This window comes from Sus scrofa, chromosome 4, assembly GCF_054392235.1.
Source record: "Sus scrofa isolate SSC_HxYL_T2T_F1_AM1 chromosome 4, Sscrofa_HxYL_maternal_Yorkshire_Landrace_v2.0, whole genome shotgun sequence".
NCBI classification, from domain to species: domain Eukaryota; kingdom Metazoa; phylum Chordata; class Mammalia; order Artiodactyla; family Suidae; genus Sus; species Sus scrofa.
In genome coordinates this window covers 19,197,377-19,223,494 of record NC_139386.1, presented here as the reverse complement: position 1 = coordinate 19,223,494, position 26,118 = coordinate 19,197,377, and the positions used below count along the sequence as shown (strand labels likewise).

The following is a 26,118-nucleotide window of genomic DNA, read 5'->3' as shown; positions in this document are numbered from 1 at the left end:
CTCACGCCACAGCCACAGCAATGTGGGATCCGAGCCACATCTGCAGCCTACACCACAGCTCACAGCAACGCCAGATCCTTAACCCACTGAGCAAGGCCAGGGATCGAACTCACATCTCATGGATGCTAGTCAGGTTCATTAACCACTGTGCCACAAAGGGAACTCCCAAAAATGCTATTCTTGATAGAGCGTAGCAATAGGTATTAAATCACGTTGTTCAGGGTACTCCGGGAGATAGGCCTTCGTAGAGATTATAATCCAATGTGTAACAAAGGAATTTAAAACTATTTGGTAGGAGTCCCCATTGTGGTGCAGTGGACACGAATCTGACTAGTATCCATGAGGATGCAAGTGGAGGTCGAAGACGAGGCTCAGATTCCATGTTCTGTGGCATCGGCCAGCAGATGCAGCTCCTATTCGATCCCTAGCCTGGGAACTTCCATATGCTATGGGTGTGGCCCTAAAAAGCAAAAACCAAAAAAACCTATTTGGTGGTCTATTCAGAGATGGGTTCAAAGGTTAAACGTTAGCTCTTCAGTGTGTCACTTAAAACTACATTTGCTGAGGAGTTCCCTGGTGGCCTAGCAGTTAAAAGGATCTGGCATGGTCACTGCTGTGGCTTGGGTCACTGCTGTGGCGTAGGTTCGGTCCCTGGCCCAGGAACCTCCACATGATGTTAGTGCAGCCAAAAAAAAAAAAACAAAAAAAAAAAACAAAAAAAAACTGCCTCCCATACCAGAAGGATTATTTAAGTGAAGTAGGTATCTCACAGGGCAAATGTTTTCTTCTCCAAGAGCCCCTCTATCCAGGTTAATAATCCTCCCAGAAGAGGGTCAGGGTTATGGCAGGCCTGACTCCTCTTCCCTCCCCTTCAGACTTAGGAATGGGTGGTATCAGCAAAAGGTGACACCTTCTAAAGGGGAAGCCAAGCTCTCTTTGCAGAACTTCCAGTGACTTAAAAGAGTGGGTGTTTCTCTGATTTTGAGCCTTCTGGTACCTCGAGCAGACGGACATCAAGGCATCTACAACCCTGTCCATTTTTGTCCTTCTTGTGTGGTGAGGGGGGTGAAGGTAGATACCACTTTCATGGTGTGGATTAAACACTTTACTGGGGGCCCATCAGCACAAAGGGTCCTCCATCATCATCCATTGTCCCACCGATTTGGTGGTGAGCATGCAGCTGCCTGACACACAGCATCTTTCTCTTCCACTGGAGGCACCCTGACCCCTGGGTACTCGACTTTCCTATAATGCAAGCAGCAGCATGGCCTTTATCTCTGGGTTGCAGTGTGAACCCAGGCTCCTGATAGAGGGAGCTGGAAGATGCCAGGTGCTCAGCACCTGGAGGCCTCTGGGGTTTGTGTGAGGTCACAGGCCCTCAGGCCAGGCTCCCAGCCCCAGCTACCTCACTGCCTGGAAAGTCGAGCTGGGCCTCTAAGGTCACGTCCACACACCTGTGTGTCCCTCCACAGCTGGCAGGTCTGTGCACCCCGCAAGGGGAGGTAAGACACTTTATTCATCCTTAGGCTACAGCTCCTCTGCTAAAATCCAGGAAGGAGGCCTCCCTTCTGTGCATTTTGACTTCCTCTGAAATTCTGAAACCAGGACTTTAAACTTCACCTTATTTTTAAAATGAGGGTGTTTAGTTCAAAGGTCAAACTAGGTGAAGGCCCTGTTTTTAATTGCTTAACTCCACGCTTCCTTCTGCTAAGACAGGTGGAAAAATCTTCCCCCAGCAGTAGATTGTAAGATATTATTACTATGCAATTTATTGCAGTATTCACTGGTTTGGTGTTACTCTGATTTTCTTTTGGCCTTCTCAGTAAAAATTAATAATAGCCAGTATTTATTGAACCCTTAGTATGTACCAAGTAGTGTTATAAGTATTTTACATGTATTATTTTACAGGTATTATTAGTCCCATTTTAGAGATGGGAACACAGAGGCTTAGAGAAATTAAGAAACTTGTCCAGGATCACAAGGCCAGCAAATAGAAGAGCTGGGTTTTGCAGCTTCACAGTGTTGCCAGAAGCCTTGCCTTAAGGATGTACAAATTGAGAATACAGCTGGTCTCAGTGCTAAGCCATTGGAGTCTAGAGGACAGAGGCAAAGAATCCCCCAACTACCTGGAGTCTGGACTTTGACCTGTCTCTGAAAATTTGAATTGAGCAAAAATTATAGGTATACTTATGTCTACATAGGCAAAAAAACGATGAAGAGCAACATTAATACATTTAAAATCAGGAGTTCCCATTGTAGCTTAGGGGGTTAAGAACCCATTTAGTATCCATGAGGATGTAGGTTTGATCCCGAGCCTTGCTTAGTGGGTTAAGGATCTGGCATTGCCTTGGCTGTTGTATAGGCTGGCAGCTGCATCTCCAATTCAACCCCTGGCCTAGTTCCTACTTCCATGTGCCACAGGTGCAGCCCTAAAAAGAAAAAAAAAAAAATTTAATCGGCTAAGAAATATTTAAAAGCCACAAAAACTTGGTTTAGTTGTGTGACTAATTGGCTGCTTACACTGCTATATATGCCTCATTACCCAGAAGCATACTGATGAGCGTATATATATATATGACATGTGTCAGATTAACGTGTGTGTTTTACTCAAATAGTAAATAACCTTCACATATGGATTAAGTGAAAATATTCGAAGTTCTTGAATATGATTGTCTAGTGGGTCTTATTTTAGGTTCTAAAAGGAAACTTATGTATTGCCACTTCTCAGTGACACAAAACATGAGATGTGTATCCCCAGACTTATGTTTTGCATGAAAGAAATAGATCAGTCAGTAGAATCTCATGAAGGAAACATTAAAAAATGTTCCAGGGAGTTCCCGTCATGGCGCAGTGGTTAACGTATCCAACTAGGAACAGTGAGGTTGCGGGTTCGGTCCCTGGCCTTGCTCAGTGGGTTAAGGATCCGCGTTGCTGTGAGCTGTGGTGTAGGTTGCAGATGCGGCTCGGATCCAGCATTGCTGTGGCCCTGGTGTAGGCCAGCGGCTTCAGCTCCGATTAGACCCCTAGCCTGGGAACTTCCATATGCCGCGGGAGCGGCCCAAGAAATGGCAAAAAGAACAACAACAAAAAAAATGTTCCAAATATTTCGAACATTGAAGATTAAGAGCCTTTTAAGGTATTGCTCAACTGTTTTAGATCTGGAATAATTTTTTACTTAGTTAACTGTAGATCCTTATAATAGATTCTAATAGATTTTATATTCTACATAATATAATATAATAGATTCTAATATATATAATATTTCGACTCAGGTCCTCTAAGAGTGTACATTGAAATGGCCAAATACGCACTGGACATTTCATTTAACAGCCTCTTTTTTCCTTTGTAGGAATGGCTAAGGCAAGCCTTTTATAATTATAACTGAAATTTTCACACCAAGCCTTTCGATTTGCTGGAAAATTGGTTCCTGAAGTTTACGTGTTGATTTTTAGGATTAGAAGAATGAATGCAGAACTCTCAGAATCGGGGAATTAGGGGTTCAAGATAATCAGTGTAAAGATTTTCTAAGATATCAGGGGATGTTTGGGCATAATGCTAGAATTATGATTTAGAATTATCAAGTATCATAAGAGAAAAAAATCCTTTAGCAGAAGAGAGGATAAGGATATTTAAAGAGTGATATGCAATTTTGGCATGGGTTCTTAAAAATGGGCTCTCTTGATAGATTCAGGGGCTCTCACTGAGCACTCTTGTTGACTGAATCAGTTTAAAGTTCTGTTTCCTTTTCTAAAAATGGCAGAAATAAATAGGGCACTTATGGTTGCATGCGAGGAAAGTTCTTAGAATAAGGCCTGGCATGTAGGGAACATTCATTGTTAGTTGTTATTATTGCTGTTAATATTAGTAAATAGGTCAGCAGGGCTCAGAATTAACATTCTGGAAACACCTTTTCAATTATGAAATGAGTGTAAACATGAATTTTTATATTACCTATGGAAATCAACCATGTGTGTGGGGAGTAGGTGTAAACTACAGTTGGTGGGCCACATCTGGCCCACTGCTTATTTTTTATAAGTAAAGTTTTTTGGGAACACAGCCACACCCAGTCATTTACATACTGTCTATGACTGCTTTTGTGCTACCACAGCAGAATTAGTTGCAACCAAGATTATATGGTCTCCAAAGCCAAAGGTATTTCCATCTGGTCCTTTATAGACAAAATTTGCAAACCTTTGATGTGCATCTAAGAGAGAAGAAGTGTATGTGTGTGTGTGTGTGTGGTTTGTATATGGTTATATAAGGAACACTTTGCTAGAAGTCGGTGACATTCTTTCAAATGAGAAATGAATGTTTGACAAATTTATAAATTGAGTTTGAGAAGCTTTAGTATTGCCTATGATCGTTTCCATTTTAAAAGACATAATTTATAGTAGGAAACCAAATTTAGAAATGTTCGGAAAGTTTTGATTAAGGTCTTGACTTCATTAGCCACATAGAATCCTGAGTCATTTGTTTTCTAATTATCTTTCCCCATCATGCGTGTAATATCTGTTGCACTGATGTAACAGATGACAATAATGTATATGCAAGTATAGACTAGTGGATGTTCCCTATGCCGTCTTGCCAAAGGCCATAGAAAACTGTACTGAGATGACATGTTGCTATTTTAACCATATGTGAGATGCTGACTTTCTTTTTCTCCCATCTTTTTTCTTCCTTCACCTGGCCCTCTATCAGCCACTGTAGATATCAAAATGGTGTTATAGGTGTAAGGTCATATTATTCTTTAAGTTCTCCTTATCCTGTGATGTAAGGCATTCTTCATATTGTCCCGTGTTGAGCAGCTGCATGTGTGTGTTTCTGCTTTCAGCCTTCTTCATGTCACTAGATGAGAAATTACACTAGAAATTACCTGTGATTACTTGGCTGGTTTGCACTTTAACCACCTCCTGGAAATCTCCTCCTACCCCTATTAATTTTTACTCTTGTCTCAGGACCTAATCTAGGAGCTGAAGAAAGAAGGAATTACTCTCTTTTCTTTCATTTCCTTATCTCCTATTTGCGGGAAAAGTTGTCTCTCAGATGGTTAAGAAGACATGCATGCATTCATTTAGACATGTAACATAAGCCTATAGAAGTTAATGCTTTAAATCTGTGCAGGAATCTGTGTATATTTAAATTGTTAGTCAAAAATCTCAGTTTAGGAGTTCCTGTTGTGACGCGGTGGTTAACGAATCCAACTAGGAACCCTGAGGTTGCGGGTTCATTCCCTGGCCTTGCTCAGTGGGTTAAGGATCCGGCGTTGCCGTGAGCTGTGGTGTAGGTTGCAGACGTGGCTTGGATCCCGCATTGCTGTGGCTCTGGCACAGGCTCCGATTAGACCCCTAGCCTGGGAATCTCCATATGCCGTAGGAATGGCCCTAGAAAAGGCAAAAAAAGACAAACAAACAAAAAACTGAGTTTAATAAAATACCTGCTTTTGGAGACAAGTCTTCTGTCATTAGTAACTGGAATTGCTTTTGCTTTGTAAAAACCTTTTTTTGTTGTTTTAAATCACAAATCTGGGAGTTCCCGTCGTGGCGCAGTGGTTAACGAATCCGACTAGGAACCCTGAGGTTGCGGGTTCATTCCCTGGCCTTGCTCAGTGGGTTAAGGATCCGGCGTTGCCGTGAGCTGTGGTGTAGGTTGCAGACGCGGCTCGGATCCTGCGTTGCTGTGGCTCTGGCGTAGGCCAGTGGCTACAGCTCCGATTCGACCCCTAGCCTGGGAACCTCCATATGCTGCGGGAGCGGCCCAAAGAAATGGCAAAAAGACCAAAAAAAAAAAAAAAAAAAAATCACAAATCTGCTATGAATCAACCATAGTTTGCATACCCTGCATCACTTATAGCTCAGAGGAACTTGCCAGCCCGTTTCACGAATGCGCGGTCTTCATAACCCAGAAGGTTGTAAAAGTCTCTGGGCATTTCTTACCTATCTGATTATAAATCTTCTAGAAGTGCCCCTGCATTCTTAGAGTCACGAGTGTATTTTCAGAACTACACAGTTCTTGTGTTTTTAAGCTCCTTCTTCAGCCTTCCCTTGAATTTGTAAGAGCCTCTGTGTCCTTTCCGTAAAACCCCTTTTTGCTTAAGTTAGCCAGAATTAGTGTCTGTTTCTCATAACCATTATTGACACAGAAATTCGTACCACGAATGAGGTACATGAGTACTACAAGACAAAAATCACAAATACCTATTATTGCCATATGTTTAAGTTTTGTCTGTATTCTTTTTCTAAAAGCATAGATGATGCTTTATGTAAATACTCATAATCTGTTACAAAGTATAAACAAAGACGAATTCTGCTTGGAATAGAATAATCATTTAGGGCCCCTCACATTTGTATGGGCTTTAGTACATGAAAGTGACTTGTAACCACATTTGTTACATAGAGGGCTGTGTGTTATTCAAGTTTCTGTAACTGTGGCATCTCCACTCTTCTAGGAACGGGGTAGAAAAATACATGCTTGTTGATTGGTCCCTTGTGGAAAGTGAAATTGCTTTCAGTTTTTAAGCCATGAAATTTCCTGCTTCCCTTTCCTCCTTAAAAAATCGGGAAACTGAGGTTTTAGGAATTGAAGTTGGTCGTTTAGAGTTTAGACTGGGCAATAAGAAGCAGAGTGTTTTATTTAATGGAGTTCATTTGGTTATGTGAGGTTTTGGATCTTTTCATGAACAAGGACACTTAATGCAATTCTATCATGAGCCCGTTAACACTTTTTTGGTCTTTTTATATTTTTAGTCTGTCACTTCAGTGTGCTGTTAAAATTCCTAAATATTTAAGTACAAACATAAAATCTCACTTTAGAATCAGCTGATTATGCAGGTTAGGCAACATACAAACATATTAACATTTTTAGCTTTCACAGATGCTATTAGAGAGATACAGTAATTACAGTCTCATGGATTCACAGCGCCTATTAGTTGATGGTTCAGATGTCTTCAGACAAAAATAAAGGAGGTCGTACTGTGAGCCTTTAGTCTATAAAATCATAGAACACTTGCTGGGTGGGGTGAATATATAAGGAAATTCTATTATAACAATTGTAATAACAGTTTTTCTCTTTGTCTTAGTTTTGTGACAAGTATATGTGATAACAGATTACAAATGCTCACCAGCATTTAAACAGCGTCTCTTTTCTTTCTTTTCTTCCTTTTTTTATTTATAGGACTGCACCAGCGGCATATGGAAGTTCCCAGTCTAGGGGTTGAGTCAGAGCTATAGCTGCCGGCCTACACCACAGCCTTAGCAACTCAGGATCTGAGATGTGTCTGCGACCTACCCCACAGGTCACAGCAACACTGGATCCCTGACCCACTGAGCGAAGCCATGGATCAAATCCACATCCTCATGGATATTAGTTGGATTTGTTTCTGCTGTGTCACAATGGGAACGCCACGTCTTTTACTTTAGAAAGAGATTATATATGTATCATTTTATTGATTCTGAATGTTCTGTTGATCCTTAACCTGTGAGCTAAGGGGAATTTGGTTATTCTGATTCTAGATTTCAAGGGAAAGTGCTTTGCTGAAGTTCTGTCATACTTTATTCATTGTTGTGTCCCCTCTAAGGTAGATACCTGGAATAAACATTTGTTAAGTGACAAATGCGGCTCTGAGAGATTAAGTGACTTGGCCAAGGACACCCAGTTACTAAGTGATGGAGGCAGAGCTCAGATGTAGGATGTTCAATTCCAAATTCCACACTCAGCTTTGTGATGGTGATGCCCCAACAACAGCAACTGAAGTAGTGGTCAATGCTAAGAGGTAAGATAAGGAAATACATTTGTAATCTCAGAATGCATCACTCTTAAATTGAATGAGGGATTATTTTGTCGCTAATATGTAAGTTCTCTAGTTTGATGTGTTCAAATGGAATTTCAAAAAATAAATTGGAGGAGGTCCTGTTGTGGCTCAGTGGTTAACGAATCCAACTAGGAACCATGAGGTTGTGGGTTTGATCCCTGACCTTGCTCAGTGGGTTAAGGATCTGGCGTTGCCATGAGCTGTGGTATAGGTTGCAGACACTGCTCGGATCTGGCATTGCTGTGGCTCTGGTGTAGGTGTAGGCCGGCAGCTACAGCTCTGATTTGACCCCTAGCCTGGGAACCTCCATATGCTGTGGCGCAGCCCTAGAAAAGACAAAAAAAAAAAAAAAAAAAAAAAAATTGGAGAGGGCCATGCCACTTTGGAGTTCACACTGAATCATCACATTTCAGGGGCTTTAAAAGACATGAAAGAACCTTTACATGTTGGGAAGAAGGAAAGCACGGTTTACTAAACTACCCGCTCTCCAAAGGCAGAGTCCATGTAGGTCTTGTTTGCTTGTTACTTACAGTGCCTAATGCACACTAGGTGTTCAATTAATGTTTGCTGACTAGGCCAGGTCCAGAAAACTAAGTCATTGCTCTAAATCACACCTTAGTGAAAGTCTTCCCAAAGGATGGATCCTAACAGGGTTGGTTGACATACCACCTCCATGTCATCAGCATAATCCAGTTGTCAAACTTCAGGCTGGCAGGACCTTAGTGATAATTTATCTAACCCAGTCTTTTATTTATTTTTTTTTAGGGCCACATCCATGACATATGGAGGTTCCCAGGCTAGGGGTCTAATTGGAGCTTTAGCAGCCAGCCTGTGCCACAGCCATAGCCGTGCCAGATCCGAGCCACATCTGCAACCTACACCACAGCTCACAGCAATGCCGGATCCTTAACCCACTGAGCAAGGCCAGGGATCAAGTGTGTGTCCTCATGGATGCTAGCCAGATTCATTTCTGCTGAGCCACGATGGGAGGCCTTTTTAAATGACTCCTGCATGGCCCTCTGACTTGGCACCAAAGTTAAGGATGGAACCGACCATCCTGGTTCCTCTCTATCCCCACCTTCATCAGGTCAACTCTAAAGTATTTACGAGGAATCAAGATGGTCTTCTCTGGAGACCAAGTGGCCCCAAGGTAGTTATGTCTTTCGTGTGCATAGAGCTGAAACAGAACAGGTGCCTCATAACTCAGTCCTGAGTTCCTCTCCTTTCAGCGCCGCAGGCCTGTCCATGAGACTGTTCCATCTCAACTCAGCACCTCTCTGCATTTTTTATTTTTTCTTCCCAGGTTTAGCAGTACTTTGTCTTTTTTTGTGTCTTTTTGCCATTTCTTGGGCCGCTCCCGCGGCATATGGAGGTTCCCAGGCTAGGGGTGGAATCAGAGCTGTAGCCACCGGCCTACACCAGAGCCACAGCAACGTGGGATCCGAGCCACGTCTGCAACCTACACCACAGCTCACGGCAATGCTGGATCCTTAACCCACTGAGCAAGGCCAGGGGCCAAACCCACAACCTCATGGTTCCTAGTCAGATTCGGAACCACTGAGCCAGGACAGGAACTCCTGGGAAATTTTAAATGTATTGTTTTCTCATAGCCCCTCTCTACATTTTCTACTTAACTGGGGAGTTAGGGGTTGTAGTCTAATACCTTGAGTATGAACACACCTCCCTGCCTCCCCAGCACCTCTCCTTCTCCACAGGGGGAGAAAGGAGGAAGTAAAATGCACCCTGATTGCCCACATGAAACTTCCGTTTTAAGTCAATTGCAATTAAAAAGAAAAAGTTGGACTTCTCTGGTGGCCGAGGGGGTAAAGACTTGGCGTTGTCGCTGCTGTGGCATGGGTTCAATCCCTACCCCAGGAACTTCTGCATGCTGCAGGTGCAGCCAAAAAAAGAAAGGCAGAGAGGGAAAAGGGAAGGAGGAAGGAAGGAAGAGTTGTTGCGGTGGGAGATAAATTAGGAGTTTTGATTAGCATATACATACTACTGAATAAAAAATTGATAATCAACAGGGACCTACAGTATAGCACAGGGAACTCTACTCAATATTCTGCAATAACCTATATGGTGAAATAATCTGAAACGAATATATTTATGTGTATGTATAACTGAGTCACTTTGCTATATACCTGAAGCTAACACAACATTGTAAAATCAACTGTACTCCAATGAAATTATATAAAAAAGAAAAACTTGTGAATAAATTTCTGACATGCACTATGAGAGTCCTTTATAGGCCAAGTGCCAGTGCTAACCCTTGAGAACCAAAGGTGAAGCACAGGACCCCTGTCGTCAAGGAGCTCACAGACCAGAGGTTCCAGGCAGTCAGTGCCAGAGACAGGAATGTGGACAGACAGTTACAGTGCAGCATGGTAGTTCCTGTGGGCGAGGGACATCTAAGGTACAATGGAGGCCACCAGAGAGAAGTGACAGACTCTGCCTGGGGAAGGGGGGGGGGGCACAAGGAAGACTTCCTTAAGCAAGCGACAGCTGAGCTTGGGAAGAGTTCACTCAGGAAGGAGAATGGTGAGATGGAGTTTACTGGTAGCTCATCAGGTTTTAAGGAGCAGGCGTTGTCGCTACTGTGGCACAGGTTTGAAACCTCGCCTGGGAACTTTTGCATGCGACAGGGGCAGCAAAACAAAAACAAACTAAACAAGAGAGGAGGTACATTTTAGAGAAAATAGCAGGTAGAAAGACTTTAATATGTGAACATCACAGCATGTTCAGGAAAGTCCAAATAGTCCTGCCATCCAGGGGTTTTCAAATGTTCCACTTGCCCATCCATATCTGTGCAAATATTTTGAACATAGATTCCCCCCAATATAAGCATACTGTCTATTAGTGTATCATAAACACCCACAAATAAAATTGTAAAAATCCCTTAAATGGTAATATAAAAGAACTAAAGACATTCTAATATTTTTCTAGCCATACCCCAAAGGATTCTCTTCCTCCTTTTTCTTTTTTCTTTTTTTTTTTTCCCCTTTGGGCTGCACCTGAGGCATATGGAATTTCCCAGGCTAGGGGGTCAAATCGGAGCTGCAGCTGCTAGCCTATGCCTCAGCCACCCACAGCAATGCCAGATCCAAGCCACATTTTTGACCTATCCCACAGCTCACCGCAATGCTGGATCCTTAACCCACTGAGTGAGGCTAGGGATCAAACCCTCATCCTCACAGACACCTTGTCAGGTACTTAACCCACTGAGCTACAGTGGGAACTCCCAGGTTCCGCCTTTATAAACTGCTGCCTAGACTCTCTGCTCTGTGAGGCTGGGTCTGTCAGATTCTCTGCTCTGTCTCCCACATCTGGCACTGTGTCTGGCATTTCTAGGCACCCAATAAATATCTGTTGGATCAAGTTGATTTTTCGGTACTGCTGGAGAATAAGCCTGAAATGATGAGCTGGTGGCACATGTTCCCTAGCTTTACTCAAGGAAGACCTTTGTAGATTTTCCCAGGACTCTGAGCAGAACACCAGAGCTTTGAGTTCAAGCTCTAATTCCCACTGTTTATCTTAGGGAGGGCAAGTCCCTCACAGGATTTCTCTGTGTCTCATGAGGGCATTCGCGCTGTTCAACAGGGGGCAATAATATTCCTGGGTATCACATGGTGCCGGTGGTGAGTGACCAATAAAAGTGATATTGTGGAGCACTTGGCACTGATGAAAGACCTAGCAAAATGGTAAATAGCCCTTGTGTAAGCAGGCAGAGAGAATGAGAGCCATTCTTCCTCCCACCATGGCTCTTATGGGGAATGATAACAACATCAGAAGCATATTTTTCTGTTTGACTTTTGAGAATAAGGGTCTGTGATGTTCTCACAACAGGACTGTCTTTTTCACATGGCAACAAACAAAACAGAAGGTCGGTCACAGTGCCTTGCAATTAGTAGATGGATTTAAACAAGACTTAAAAAGCTCAGTTAATGTTTTATTATAAATTAGTTAAGATTCCAGCATGGAGGAGAAAAAAAATTAGGAGTTTGGGATTAGCAAATGCAAAGTACTATTTATAAAATAGATAACAAGGTCCCTACTGTATAGCGCAGGGAACTATATTCAGCATCTTGAATAAACCCCAATGGAGAAAAATATGAAAAAGTGTGTGCAAACTGAATCACTTAGCTGTACACCAGAAACTAACACAATATTGTAAATCCACTATACTTCGATTAAAAAAAGATTGTATACCTGTCGGTATGTGTAGAATGTGGATTTCTTCTGCATATTTCAGAGAAGCCTAGATGTATCCTTTTTCATCTTTTCCTCCCATAAAATGTTCTTAAACACATGGCTGCTGATAATATTTTCCTTTGGTTATTAATCAGCCTACAGATACTTATGGAGAGCTTGTGTTTGTTTGGACAAGCTATCAAGAAATAAACAGAATGAATCCTGCCCCCAAAAGATGACATTTTAGGCAGAGAAATAAGAATCCATGAATAAATGGAGGGTAATTGAGTAAAATATTGTGAAGAACTCTGGAGAATTAAAGCATCAGTTTTAGAAAGGACAAATCCCTGTGACCTCGAAAAGAAGGTGATGGCTTCATGGGACATGAGGGAAGATGAGTAGGTTTTATAGAATCAGGAGGAAAGAAGACAGAATTCCCATTAGTGGGAGCACCATGGGTAAAGACACAGAAATGGAAGCTCCTACCCCAAGAAGGCTAAAAATATTACTTGGGTGGCTGGAATAAGTGGGGAATCATTTCTAGAGAACCGATGTTTAAGAAGAGGAACTAGTTTAGTAGCAAATGGTGATGAGAGGAGTATGTGTTTATGGGAAGAGTGTGGAAGGAGGAGGGGAGAAAGATGGGACCATTGAAATAATTCCTAATGTGTGTCTACCATGCTTCGTGTCTGTTGAGTTTGGGGGAAATACTAGCCTCAGATGGTACAGGGAATGCCATGGATGAACACCCCTGTCCTCATGGTGCTCCCTGAATTAGAGTTGAGAGAAGGATCGGAGGTATTGAGGTTTGTTATGGAATCAACTATGAAGTTTGGAAGTACCACAGGGTATAAAATAAGAGTAGGGAGTTCCTGTTGTGGCACAGTGGAAACAAATCTGACAAGTATCCATGAGGATGTGGGTTCGATCCCTGGCCTCACTCAGTGGGTTGGGGATCCGGTGTTGCCATGAGCTGTGGCATAGGGAAAAGACACAGTTCAGATGCCAAGTTGCCTTGGCTGTGGCGTACGTCGGCAGCTATAGCTCCGATTTGACCCCTAGCTTGGGAATTTCTGTATGCCATGGGTGCGGCCCTAAAAAGCAAACAAATTAAAAAAATAAAATAAGAGTAAAGAACATGAAGAAGAAAACATGCATATCTTGAAGTGCAAAGAATGCTTTATTATCTGGATTTGAATTTTCCTCTACAGATTTCTTAAACCAAGACATTCACCTTTCTTTTCATTCTTATGGTCACCTCCTTACCTTCAGCTCACGTATTCAAGAAATGCAGACTAAACGTAGTATTAACTGAAGTGCAACGGATCTACTACAGTATAGGACTCAAAGGTAATGTCCTTAGTATAAGACATTATAGAAACAGAATTGATTCTCAGGTCTTATAGCCACACTGCAAACATATGCAATGGAAGAAATTATACATCCAATGTGATACCTGGACTTTAGTCACTGGTACATGATTCATTGTGGAAAGTCTGGTTGAGTTTGGTTTGGGTAGGAGCGTCTCCATTCTTTATGTTAGATGTTTGGTGATTTAGGGAACTGGATGGTGTGGTCATTGCAGCAAATAAAAGCAACAATTTTTAAAAAGAAAACAGGAGAAAGACTGGAGTCCCTCTGTGTCACAAAGGGATTGGCTGCACCTCTGGAGTACTGGACACAGGTTTGATCACCTTTCTGGCCAGTGGGTTAAGGATACTGCATTGTCATAGCTGTGCATAGGTTGCAACTGTCTGGGTTCTGACCCCTGGCTTAGGAACACCATATGCCCCGAGGGTGGCCAAAAAGAAAAAGACAAACAAAAACAAACAGAAAATCTAGAGAAAGGCAAGGAAGTTTCTTTTTTTGTGGAAAGGAGCTTCAGAAATAATCACGCTAATCCAGGAAGAACTGGAAAGTATTGTGATTCTCTGAGCAGACACATTGCTTAATTTTATTTGTTCAATAGTTTATGTTCACCAACTAATTGTATTTATTACATCCAGACCATTGTTTTTCTAATATCAAACTAACACAAACCCCTATTCTTTGGCTTAGGTTATATCCCTTTATTAAAATGCATGTTTCATCATTGTTTTAAACTGAACACCTCTTATTCTGGTCGGGTTCCACTTTCTGTCTGCAACTCCACCCTTAACACAAGGAAATAAAGAACTTGACTTGCCATTGAATCAAGTAACAATTTAATCAAATCACATATTTGTCCTTTCAGCGTGTGGAGAGTTACAAGTCTGATAAATAGGGACTTATTTGTAGGATATTGTAAGTTTCCACAAGGAACAAACCAGATAGTTAACTTATCAGATACCACAGGACAGATGTCAATCTCTGTGAATCAGAGTCCCAGAGGAACAGACCCTAGGTTTAAAGATATGTAAAAACCACTTATTCGGGAGTTCCCATCGTGGTTCAGTGGTTAACAAATCCGACTAGGAGCCATGAGGTTGTGAGTTCCATCCCTTGCCTCGCCCAGGGGGTTAAGGACCCGGTGTTGCCGGTGTTGCCGTGAGCTGTGGTGTAGGCCGCAGATGCAGCTCAGATCCCGCATTGCTGTGGCTCTGGTGTAGGCTGGTGGCTACAACTCCAATCAGACCCCTATCCTGGGAACCTCCATGTGCCATGGGAGTGGCCCTAGAAAAGACAAAAAAACAAACAAGCAAACAAACCCCAAACCCCCCACCTATTCAGAGTTTCCATTGTGGCTCAATGGGTTAAGAACTCGACATAGTGTCTGTGAGGATGTAGGTTTGATCTCTGGCCTCACTTGGAGGGTTAGGGATATGGCTTTATGGCAGGATGTGGCATGGCGTATGCCGGCAGCTGCAGCCTGGGAACTTCCATATGCCGCAGGTACTGACCAAAATGAAAAGGAAAAAAAAACCCTCACCAGTTCACTGAACACAAGTATCATTTACTTCTTGTTAACAAGAGTGAGAGTTTGTTATGTTGGCTTTGCTTCCTAAAATCTTGCACACAATAAAAGAAATGCTTTGATGGAACTATATTGGAAACAGGTGCAGTAGTAGCGTGGTGACTTTAAGTTAGGAAAGGTCTTTCAGAGGCCCTCTAGAATCTTAATGATTTCAGAAGAGTCCAGTTTGGGCTTTGCTACCTTGCTCTGTTAGCCTAATAGTGTGACTTTTTATCTATGGAAATGCCACTACAGTTCAAATGACAGCTGTCGAGAATATGTCTAATTGCTAACAAGATCTTTAGGTATCTAGGTATCTTTAGAGATAACTGCCTTTGGTTTATTTCATAAGTAGCCACAGGTGTTCGGAACCATGTTAGCATTTGGGGCCCTAAATAGAGTTTGGTGAGTTTTCAGTTCCTTTATATAGTCATCAGTAGGGTTTAAATAACCTGCCCATTCACCATAGCAAAATAAGGAGTTGCAGAGAAAGTGGAATCTTTGGGGTGCTTGTAAAGTAATGGAGGACCTCTGGAAAACATTAATATGCAAATAACACTGCAGATGCAACCACTGATATAAACAACTACTGCCTTGCAGAAATAGTCTCATTAGGAGTCTCCAATGTGGCGCAGTGTGTTAAGAATCCGACTGTGGTGGCTTGGGTCATTGTGGAGGTTCAGGTTCAATACCCAGCCCTGCTTGTGGGGTTAAAGGATCTGGCATTGCCACAGCTGTGGCTCAGATTTAATCCCTGAACTGGGAACTTCCATATGCCTCAGGTGTGACCATACCAAAAAAAAAAAAAAAGAAAAAGAAAAAGAAAAAAAATGAAAGAAAAGAAATATTCTTGTTAATGAAGTTGGATATACTCTTACAGGTGTGAAGACTCGGTAGGTGAGCTGTCTGAAGTTCTAGATGCAATATGTGGCTTTATCCATGTAAATTATCAGTGACTAATTCCAACCACTAAAGTAAACTTTATTTTTCTCACCTGTAAACAGGGCTAAATCGCTGCTCCCTTGACTGCCTCACATGGCTGTTTGCAAAATCACGTGAAGAGTATGGAATTTATAACTTTTAATGTACTAAGCACATGTATATTGCTTTTTATTATGTAGAACCCTATTGGAACTCAAATTCATAGAAAACTGCATTTGCTAGAGTTACTGCCTAGAGCCTTTCTCCCACAGTCCACATCATTCCTTCTTGGCTGTTGATGATGGCTTATTGCTTCTGCTTTGGCCCCTCTTCTCTCTGATCCTCAGTTTGAGTGACCTGGGATCCAGATAAGTGTGGGTCTAGACACGTGAGGTTATTTGTATCAAAGCCTCATTGAGTACAAACATACACCAAGTGCATTTATGATGACAGTGATACACAAGTCGCCAGAAGTTTTAGCTTCAAGTATATTGAGTACATGCAAGGTCACTATGTTAAGAAAGGGAAAATGTAGGGAGTTCCCTGGTGGCGAAGAGGATTAAGGATCAAGCATAGTCACTGCAACAGCTCGGGTCATTGCTGTGGCACAGTTTCGAACCCTGGCCTGGAAACTTCCATTTGCCATGGGTGTGGTGAAAAAAAAGAGGCGGGGGGGGGGGGGGAGATGTAAAACTAGAATAAACCAATACCTGGATTTCCCGGAGTTTCTTCTCTCTTGCTGTGTCTCACAATTGAGTGTGTGAAGATTTCCTGAAAATGGTTTCGGGAATATCATTTTATCATGGAGCCCTGACAAACCTCTTTGGCTTTCTACATAGTCATAAAAGACATAACAGATTTTCAGGCTTTTTGAGTTTCCTCCAGTGTTGTATTTTGCTTGCATTGTTAGTCATGGGGAAAAAAAAAATCTAATCCCAAGTGTACTAGGGGTCCACACAGAGTACAAAAGTGACCTAAACATTTGGATGTAAATGTATTGAGTACTTAGAAGAGACAGTTAACACTCCTTTATGCTTATTTTTGAGTGGTTGGATGTTTCTCAATAGCCCTTCTTGCGACCTTTTTTTTTGTCCCCTAATGTGTGTATGTGAGAGTGTGTGTTTGTATCCCTGCACCTGTGACTCTTAATATGCCCTTTTGTATGTGTCTTTGTCACCTTTTCCCCACAGCAGAGCTGCCTGTGGTCCTTGGCTTCACAGACCTTGAGTGAAGACAGGACCTTCAGATTTGACTCCTGTCCTTGGGCTGCCAGACGCTTCAACCTTTTTTCAACTTCCCTCCTCTCTGATCATCTGGTTCCCCCACTGGGCTGTCAGGGGACTCCAGTAGGGCCCCTGCCTGGATCTGACATCAGAAGACCTGAGCTAAAGCCAGACCCCTGCTGTGTACACATTCTCTGATGAGTAGCATGGGTTCTTTCTAACAGAAGAATTACTTAACACTTCTTATCCAGGGGGAACCAAACACCCACACATGGTCCAAATACGCCTTCCTAGTGATGGGAAAGCAATGGTAGGAGCACTTGGAGGTGGCCCAGTAAGGGCAGCCTGGTTGGGTCTATAGCCACCAAACGGCCCAAGACCAGAGACTCAGGTTCTGCCTTCTGTACTGTGCTCTGGTTTTTCTCTTGAAAATAAAGACGAAGAGTTCCTGCTATGGCCCGGGGGTTAAAAATCCAACCCCAGAGGCTTGGGTTGCTGCAGAGGTGAGGTGCAAGTTTGATCCTTGGCCTGGCAGCGTGAGTTAAAGGATCCTGTGTGGTTGCAGCTGCGGCATAGGTTGCAGCTGCGGCATAGGTTGCAGCTGCAGCTTGGATGCAGTCTCTGGCCCAGGAACTTCCATATGTTGTGGGGGCAACCATAAAAAATAATAATAATAAAAATAAAAATAAATAAAAGATAAAAAAAAAAGATGAAAACCCAGACCTTTATCCTAGCAGAGTATTACTTACCATTAGCCCTGACCTAGATACTTTGGGGAATATGAAAGAAGATAATTCTTTACTCATACAATTTGTACAATAGTTGAAGAGAGAATTCAAATAAGAGTAAAGTAAGGAGTTCCCGTTGTAGCTCAGCAGAAACGAATCTGACCAGTAAACATGAGGACGCAGGTTTGATCCCTGGCCTCACTCAGTGGGTTAAGGATCCGGCATTGCTGTGAGCTGTGCTGTAGTTTGCAGATGCAGCTTGGATCCAGAATTACTGAGTCTGTGGTGTGGGCCGGCATCTGTAGCTCCGATTCCCTAGCCTGGGAACTTCTATATGCTGCAGGTGCAGCCTTAAAAAAAAAGAAAAAAAGAGTAAAGAGTAAAACAAAATTATATATGGGTAAACATAAGCATCACAGTAAATATATCATAGAGGAGACAGGGAAACCATATCATGCCTGGTGGAATGAAAGAAGACATCGTGGAGGAGGTCTAGTTAAGCTAGACTTTAGTGGAGGAATAAGAAAAGAGGAGCGTATCCTGAACAAGGAAAAGCATACATCTAAGGACAGAGGCAGAAATGAAGGTGATGCATCTGCTAAAATAGGAAGTAGAAGAAAAGAAAAACAATGTTGGATAGAGTCAGTGTTAACATATTATGGCGACTTTGGTATATGTGTTTCCTGTACACCTAGGATATGAAAGAAGAAAGTTCTTTCCTCCTCTATAAATGAAATACTTAACCCACCAAGCGAGGCCAAGAATCGAACCCGCATCCTCATGGATCCTAGTTTGGTTCGTTAACCACGGAGCCACGAAGGGAACTCAGGCATTTTTATTCTGAAACAACATCACCTCTTTCAGTTAGATGGCCCTCAAACCACAGAAACTAGTACACTCTGAGCAGTCATTTAAACGTTGTCTGGTATGCCATTGGAGCTCAATAAATGTGTATTGGTTGAGAAACCTTTATACAAGTCCCTTATTGGAAAGCAGCTTCCACTGTAGCCTTAGATGTCCCTGATAACACTTTTAAGGACTCGTGAAATATTTTTAACCCCGAGAAACTTTGATACCCCCCCCACACACACACACACTGTTGTACACCCACACATCCAAAGCCTTTGGCATTTGGGCTTCTTCGGCATCTGTCCTGTGAGCTGAAAATACATGATCCTAACCCTTGCTGGTTTTTGAGCAGCATGCTTAGCACAGGATTCACTCTGATACATGCATCCTTGTTTGGAAGCCTAAAGGAAATGAAAATTGCTGTTTTGTGCTCCCTGGCCTTGTGGTTTGTGGCAGATCTTTTCAGTACAAAATGTGCCCCAAATGGGCTGTTCTGTTTTGATCTTGCAAGTGAGGATTTACTCTGGAGTCTCTTCAGGGTTTTTCCATAAAAAAACAGAAGTTTGGAGTTCCCTTCACGGCTCAGTGGTTAACGAACCAAACTAGGATCCATGAGGATGCAGGTTCGATCCTTGGCCTCACTCGGTGGGTTAAGGATCCCACATTGCCTAGAGCTATGATGTAGGTCACAGATGCAGCTCATATCCCACATTGCTGTGGCTATGGTGTCAGCCAGCAGCTGTAGCTCTGATTCAACCCCTAGCCTGGGAACTTCCATACACTGTGGGTGAGGCCCTAAAAAGAAAAAAAAGAAAAAAAAAAAAAAAAAAAACAACACAGAGAAGTCAGAGTTGAAAGGGAGTTTAGAGTTAAATCTAGTTGACTTCCTCATTTTCCAGATTAGGGAAGAGGTTCTAACTAAGACCCACCACCAGCTCAAGTTACCTAGGCAGACGCTGCACACACTATGGTTCAGGTGGCCTGACTCCTCCCAGAAAACAGCACCTGGCTTCTGCGGATTCACCCACGCTGGGACCAAGTCTTGCTTCCGAGCCCAGCTTCTGCCCCAGGCATCCTTCCCCACCAATGGGACCAGCTCTTTCCTTTTCTTTCCTGGAAATCACACACCTTCTTATTTTAAACTTCCTCCCAATCAGAATGGGGACAGATTCAATACTATCATCTATACTTGCTGCTTGACTGATTACATTTATATTTTTATTTTTATCTTTTTCCACTGTACAGCATGGGGACCAAGTTACACATACATGTATCCATAATTTTTCTTCCCATGGTTGTGTTGTGATATAAGTATCTAGACATATTTCTCAATGCTACACAGCAGGATCTCATGGTAAATCCATTCCAAGAGCTGAACTGATTATATTTGGTATGTGCTTGTCACTTGCTCCTCCAGCCGAAGACCTGGTCCTAAAAAAAAACCACACTTTCATACCTTCTCATTGGAGGGAGGATGGAAGGCCTTGTGCCTCCTCAAAGAGGAACAAGCATCAGTGAGCAGGTGGGGAGATACATACAAAGGCAGGAGGGGCCCTAAAGATCACACCGAAGGCTGGCCCCAGAGTTAGCTCCTTTGTCAGCCTTTTAAAATGTTGACAAAGTGTGAGCCCATAGACGCGCAGATTCCTGATTCCCTGAGGAAGGCACTGCAGTGCCTGGAAATATGCCCCCTGACAGAATGGCCCACTTTGACCCCACCCTGCTCCCCCTCCCCCCTCAGACATGCTTGGCCAGCGTTCAGCTAATAAGCCGCTCTCCTCCCTGCCCATCCCCCTTTCCATCTGCCTTTTCTTCTTTTTATCCCTTAACGCAATGTTGGTTCTGTTTCACTCCAGCCCAGTGGTTCACAGAGGATGCTCCCTAATGAGCAGCATCAGCATCACCTGGGCATTCGTTAGAAATGCTGATTCTTGGGCTCCAGACCTACTGAATTATCAGAGGTGGGGCCCAGACATCTTGGGTCAACAAAGCCTCCAGGTGGTTTTTGTTTGTTTGTTTGTTTGTTTTTTGTCTTTTCTAGGGCTGCTCCCACAGCATATGGAGGTTCCCAGGCTAGGAGTCTAATCGGAGCTGTAGCCACCGGCCTACGCCACAGCCACAGCAACGCAGGATCCGAGCCACATCTGCAACCAACACCACAGCTCACGGCAATGCCGGATCCTTAACCCACTGAGCAAGGCCAGGGATGGAACCCGCAACCTCATGGTTCCTAGTCGGATTCGTTAACCACTGTGCCACAACGGGAAGTCCAATTTTTTTTTTTAAAAAACAGCATATGGAAGTTCCCAGAGCTGCAATTGAGGCCTATGCCACAGCAACACCAGATCCTTAACCCACCAAGCGAGGCCAGGGACTGAACCCACATCCTCCAGGAGACAACATCGGGTCCTTAACCCACTGAGTCACAACAGGCACGGCTACCTCCAGGTGATCGTAATGCACTTGTCCTTGAGCATCTCTGCTCTCACCTTCTCTACCTTGAATCTCTGCCTCAGTCTGCACAGCCCTTGGCACGTATTTTTTATGCTCCACTGTGGGGGAGGGGTATGGATTGAACAGTATCTTAGTTACCAGTTCATGGTCTTTTGTACTTCATCTTTCAACATATTTTTTTCCTTTGTCTAAAATTGGCCCTGAGACTGCTGCTTCTCAGAGGAGAAGTTTTCAGTCTCCAACATTAAATATTTTGTTGGAATGCAGGGTCTCTCAAGCGTGCCTGCGATCTGGGTGTTACCAAAGATGACTTGCAAGGCAGTTACAGACAGAATCCAGGCCAGTTTTCTCATCAGCGCTAAAAGGGCTCCTTGCTAAAGGGCGAAATTAGCAACAGCCTGTGTCTAGGCTGTGCCGCGGTGAAGTCAACAGATAAGTCTGCTCAGAATCAGGAGGCCAAGACTGATATTCCATCAGAGAAAACATAGGCCGGCCACCTAGTTTCTCTGTTTTGCCCTCTGTAAAACAGTGACATCGGGGGGGGGGGGGGGGTGCTTGAATGAGGTAACTGGGAGGTTCTTTCCAGGGAACAGTGATTTTAGTTTTCAGTTTGGTTGCCACCATGGAAGGGGTGGGATAGGTTCCAGCAAACCCCCCAGAAGCAAGGCTTCGGTATGTTTTCAGGGATATGACTGAACACTCTCTCATCTTTGGCTCTCGCTGCTTTTACCTAAGAAGAAGGTACTTAACAAAGAAGAACAACCAAGTCTCTCAGTAGTTGCTAACCCACCCTAATTGTTCTGAGAGTAACTCTTAGAGACATTAAGCAAATTTGGTGCCGAGTCCTGCATCCATATTAGAAAACAGCGGTCAGCACCTGAGGACTGCATTTGTTCTAAAAAGCAACTGAAATGCATATTTAGTGGCATTTTGAGGGTGCTTCTGGCAAAATCTGACAATTATATATTACTTGATAATAATAACACCAGTAAGAGTTGACATTTATTAAGAGTCTACTGTGTGCTAAATACTTTACATAGACTCTCTCATCTAGGAGTTCCCAGAAACAAATCCGCCTAGGAGCCATGAGGTTGCGGGTTGGATCCTTGGCCTCGCTCAGTGGGTTAAGGATCCGGCGTTGCTGTGAGCGTGGTGTAGGTTGAAGACGCAGCTTGGATCTGGTGTGGCTGTGGCTGTGGCATAGGCTGGCAGCTGTAGCTCCGATTCAACCCCTAGCCTGGAAACGACCCCCCCCACACACACACACAGAAAGAATCTCTCATCTAATTCTCACAATATGAGACATATATTATTCTCATTTTATAGATGAGAAAGTTGAGGCACTGAGAAGTTGAATGCTCTTTTTTTAACATCCATAGTGAATAATAGATGTTACTTGGATTTGAACCCCACTTGGTCTGGTTCCACAGCCCAGCTATATATGAGTGATGAATGGCAAATGAGGAGGGCAGGAAGGAACTAATGCAACTGAGTCCCTTTTCCTACCTGAAAGCTGTACTTTCTTATTCCCCACGTACTATCACCTGAATAGTACCATTTATTGGCCCTGTGCCAGGTCTTGGGGACCAGGGGTAAAAGAGAGGGACATAATTTGGGCCTCAATTTGAGAACTACTATTCTAAGTGAGGAGCAAACCTCTTTGTTTTGGGAGGAAGGAGTCAGGCTGCAGCATCCTCTCATTACAGAAAGACACAACTGGGCCAGGGCCTGAAGCAGCCACCATGAAATACAAGTGCTGCCCAGTCCTTTGCCAAAATAAGAATCAGTTCACTCTGCAGCAAGTGCTGGGCCTGTGAGTCACCCTGTGTCCTCCGCGAGTTCCGGGAACCATTCTGGGTTAGTTTCTTGACCTATGAAATGGCAATTAGCAGCCTGTTTCTGCTGGATATGGGGATACAGTATACAAACAGATAATGACCTGTTCGGGAAAAAATCTTGGAGTTTCTTGGAAAAGCGCTTTGCAAGCTGGAAAAGCACCTTTCTTCTGACTCACAAGAGAAAGGCGATCAGAGCAGGGATGTTGATGCCGTTGTTGTTCGTTCCTTGGAACAGGAGGCCTAGAAAAAGGCTCACATGTAGGAAGACTTCAGTGAAGATCTCAGGTCTAATGAGATAATAAGGAAAGCTGACTTAGGGACCTTCCTGTCTTGACCCTAAATTTACTTCTTATCTCAAGGATGAGATGAGAGATTTAAAAGGGCCTCATGGGCTTTTATGCACACATCGTTGAAAAGTGTTTGTTGTGTGTCCCACGTGAACTGAGGTTGACTCTCTGGGATGGTGTAACTCACGACATCCATTTCCAGCCCCTCTAGACGTGTCATCTTAATTATACAACATCGGCTCAGTGCAAACATGAAGACAGTGTGATGACTGCTTTTGCAGGCACTTCTGTGATCCCCATCTGGTATGTATATGGTAGCAGTAGCTGTGTAATGTATATAAATCGCATAAATTTTCACCTTACCATGGCATGCTAGCATGATAGAATGTTTTCGCCTTCTTAGCCTTCGTGAGTGTAAAATTGGCAGAAGACAGGTGCTTCTATTGAAAGTTTGATGGCATGGAAGTCTCTCTAAACATAGAAATCAGAGGATCTGTATTCAAATCCTAACCCTATTCTTTTTTAAAAATGTGACCTGAGTACATCGTATAATTTTTCTGAGCTTCTTCATCTGTCATCATGATTTCAAAGACAGCGCATGATGTACAGGACTTGGAATCAAACATGCTTCCTTCCTGGATGTGTTTACCATCTCAATTCATTGCAGTGACAGGACACACATCGTACAAGTACTGACCTGACTGGAGACTTGGAAGGGCTCTGGGTAGAACTTATGGCTCAAGACTTTGTTCCGGATTCCTAGATCCATTGCTTACCCCCCTCCTGATGGGACATTTACTATTATTACCAGTGTTGAAGGGGATTTACTGCAGCATTCTGCTGTGTGTGTGCGCATGCACACGTGCTCACCCAGGCATGCATGCAAACCTGGCCCTGCGCATGCACAAGGCTTTCAGTACGATAAGGCTGTGGTTATCAGAGAGAAAATGGGACTATGGGCTCTGGTTTCTTGAAATGACCAATTTGTTCTGGCTCTCCAGAATCACGCGTACTCTGTTTACATTAACCAGTTCAGGAGTTCCTGTTGTGGCTCAGCGGATTATGAACCCGACTAGTTATCCATGAGGATTCCAGTTCAATCCCTGGCCTCACTCAGTGGCTTAAGGATCTGGTGTTGCCCTGGCTGTGGTGTAGGCTGCAGCTCCAAATCGACCCCTAGCCTGGTTGAAATGTCCGTATGCCACAGGTGCAGCCCTAAAAAGCAAACAACAGTAACAACAAAAACATTAACCAGTTCTATAGTCTCCTTCCTATCACTATCTGTATTCTATTGTTCTCATCATGCTGAAAGAATTCAAGCATATTCTTGGAGCAAAACTACATGAAATGTCTATTATGATCCCATTTCTCATAAAAATATATATAGCCATTCATGTGGACATAAATAGATTTTTGCAAGAATGCATAAACAACCATTCACACTGGGTTCCTTTGAAAAGTAGGGGTCAAGGAAAATTTCAAACCCATCCCAAAGTAAATACAGCAGTGAAGCAACCCCCCATGCACCTGTCTCCTGGCTTGAACAACTGTGAGTTCATCACCAGATACCCAGCTTCGTGTTATATATATTGGAATTTTTTTTTAATCTACCAGGAGGGTGCATTAGTTTGATAATTTGAAATGTTAATTATAAAATAAACCCAAACATGCAAAGGAAATGCAGTGTGTTTGATTTCATTTGTTCCTGCTTTTTTTCCTCATCCTTTTACAGTAGGGGCCTCTCGAGGGTGGGTGATTAAGAATGATTTTCTCTGAGTTCCCTGAGCCCCAGGGAGAGATATTGGCCACCGTTGAACATCTGGAAGGGACAATAGCTTTGGTTTAAAGCACATCTATGTCAGTTCTATTGCCCAAATCACAACGCTCACACCGTCAACCCCACCGTTCGACTTGCTGTGTTTTTTTTAATTAAACTGTGTACTTCGGCTGAGATTTATGACACTGTTTTTCAATGAGAATATGTGGTTTCTGGCCCCCTTTTGTTCCCACAGTCCCGCAACCTGCTGCAGTTTTCTATGAGCTATTTTTTTTTTTTTTTTGAAAAACATTTTCTGCATTTCTTATCTGACGGACGGTGATTTCACAGGGATTATTAACACCCTGCACTCCGTCGTGTTTGTTCTCCTCGCGCTGGAAGAGGAAATGGTCTGATGCAATTTCAGCAGCTGGTTAGCTGGCCAGGAATAGAATATTACAGAACCACCTTGAATCTAAAGCCTGGGAACCAGCTGTCTGAAATGAATGATGGGAAGATGGGTTTTGTATTTAAATTCCTCAGCCAAGGGTATTGAAAATGTAGCTAAAACAGAGGTGATTACTCTTCCCAGTGGTTCTGTGTGGATTGATGAGGACTATATGACTCAGAAGTTGAGCCTGCCCTGTGCCCCTGCAGGCAGAGGGCCTCATGGGCACTAATTGATTTTTCACATCAGCGGGGATCTGTCTCTACTAGGTGCAAGGCACTAGACTTACAAAAATAAATAACTATCCCTTCTTATCCTTCACTTCATCTGATTGTGATACAGGGGGCTGGATGCTTTCCTAGTGGCAGTAAAAAATGGTGGGAAAGCTGAGGCAGAGGGAAGCTTGCTTTCTGGCTTTGGAAGGCTGGGAAGTGGAGGTGCCTTTTAAGCTGAAGAGCAGTAGGATTTGTTTTTGAATTATTGCAGGCAGGAGGAGGCACATTCTGAGCAGAGGGGTCTCCGTCTTGAGTGGAGGTATGGAGGGTAAGGGCAGCTTCTCATGATGGAAGAGAGTCTGGTGTATCCAGACTGTAAGATGGACCTGCTTGAGGTTGGGAGAGAGCAGTGAAGAGGTTTGAGAGGAGGCCTGGGGTCGGGCTGAAGGGCTCCCTAGAGCCTGGATAG

General features: G+C 43.3%; 1 protein-coding gene and 1 long non-coding RNA gene across 7 annotated transcripts in view; one reads left to right on the top strand and one right to left on the bottom strand.

The window, feature by feature from the left end:
- DEPTOR (DEP domain containing MTOR interacting protein) overlaps window positions 1-26,118 on the top strand; it is a 234,387-nt gene that overhangs the window by 49,013 nt on the left and 159,256 nt on the right.
- On the bottom strand, window positions 7,185-13,835 carry LOC146403706 (uncharacterized). The gene is made up of 2 exons (XR_014843448.1): window positions 9,336-13,835; window positions 7,185-7,914 (listed from the first exon to the last, which is right to left on the bottom strand). It is a non-coding gene; the product is annotated as an uncharacterized LOC146403706 (long non-coding RNA).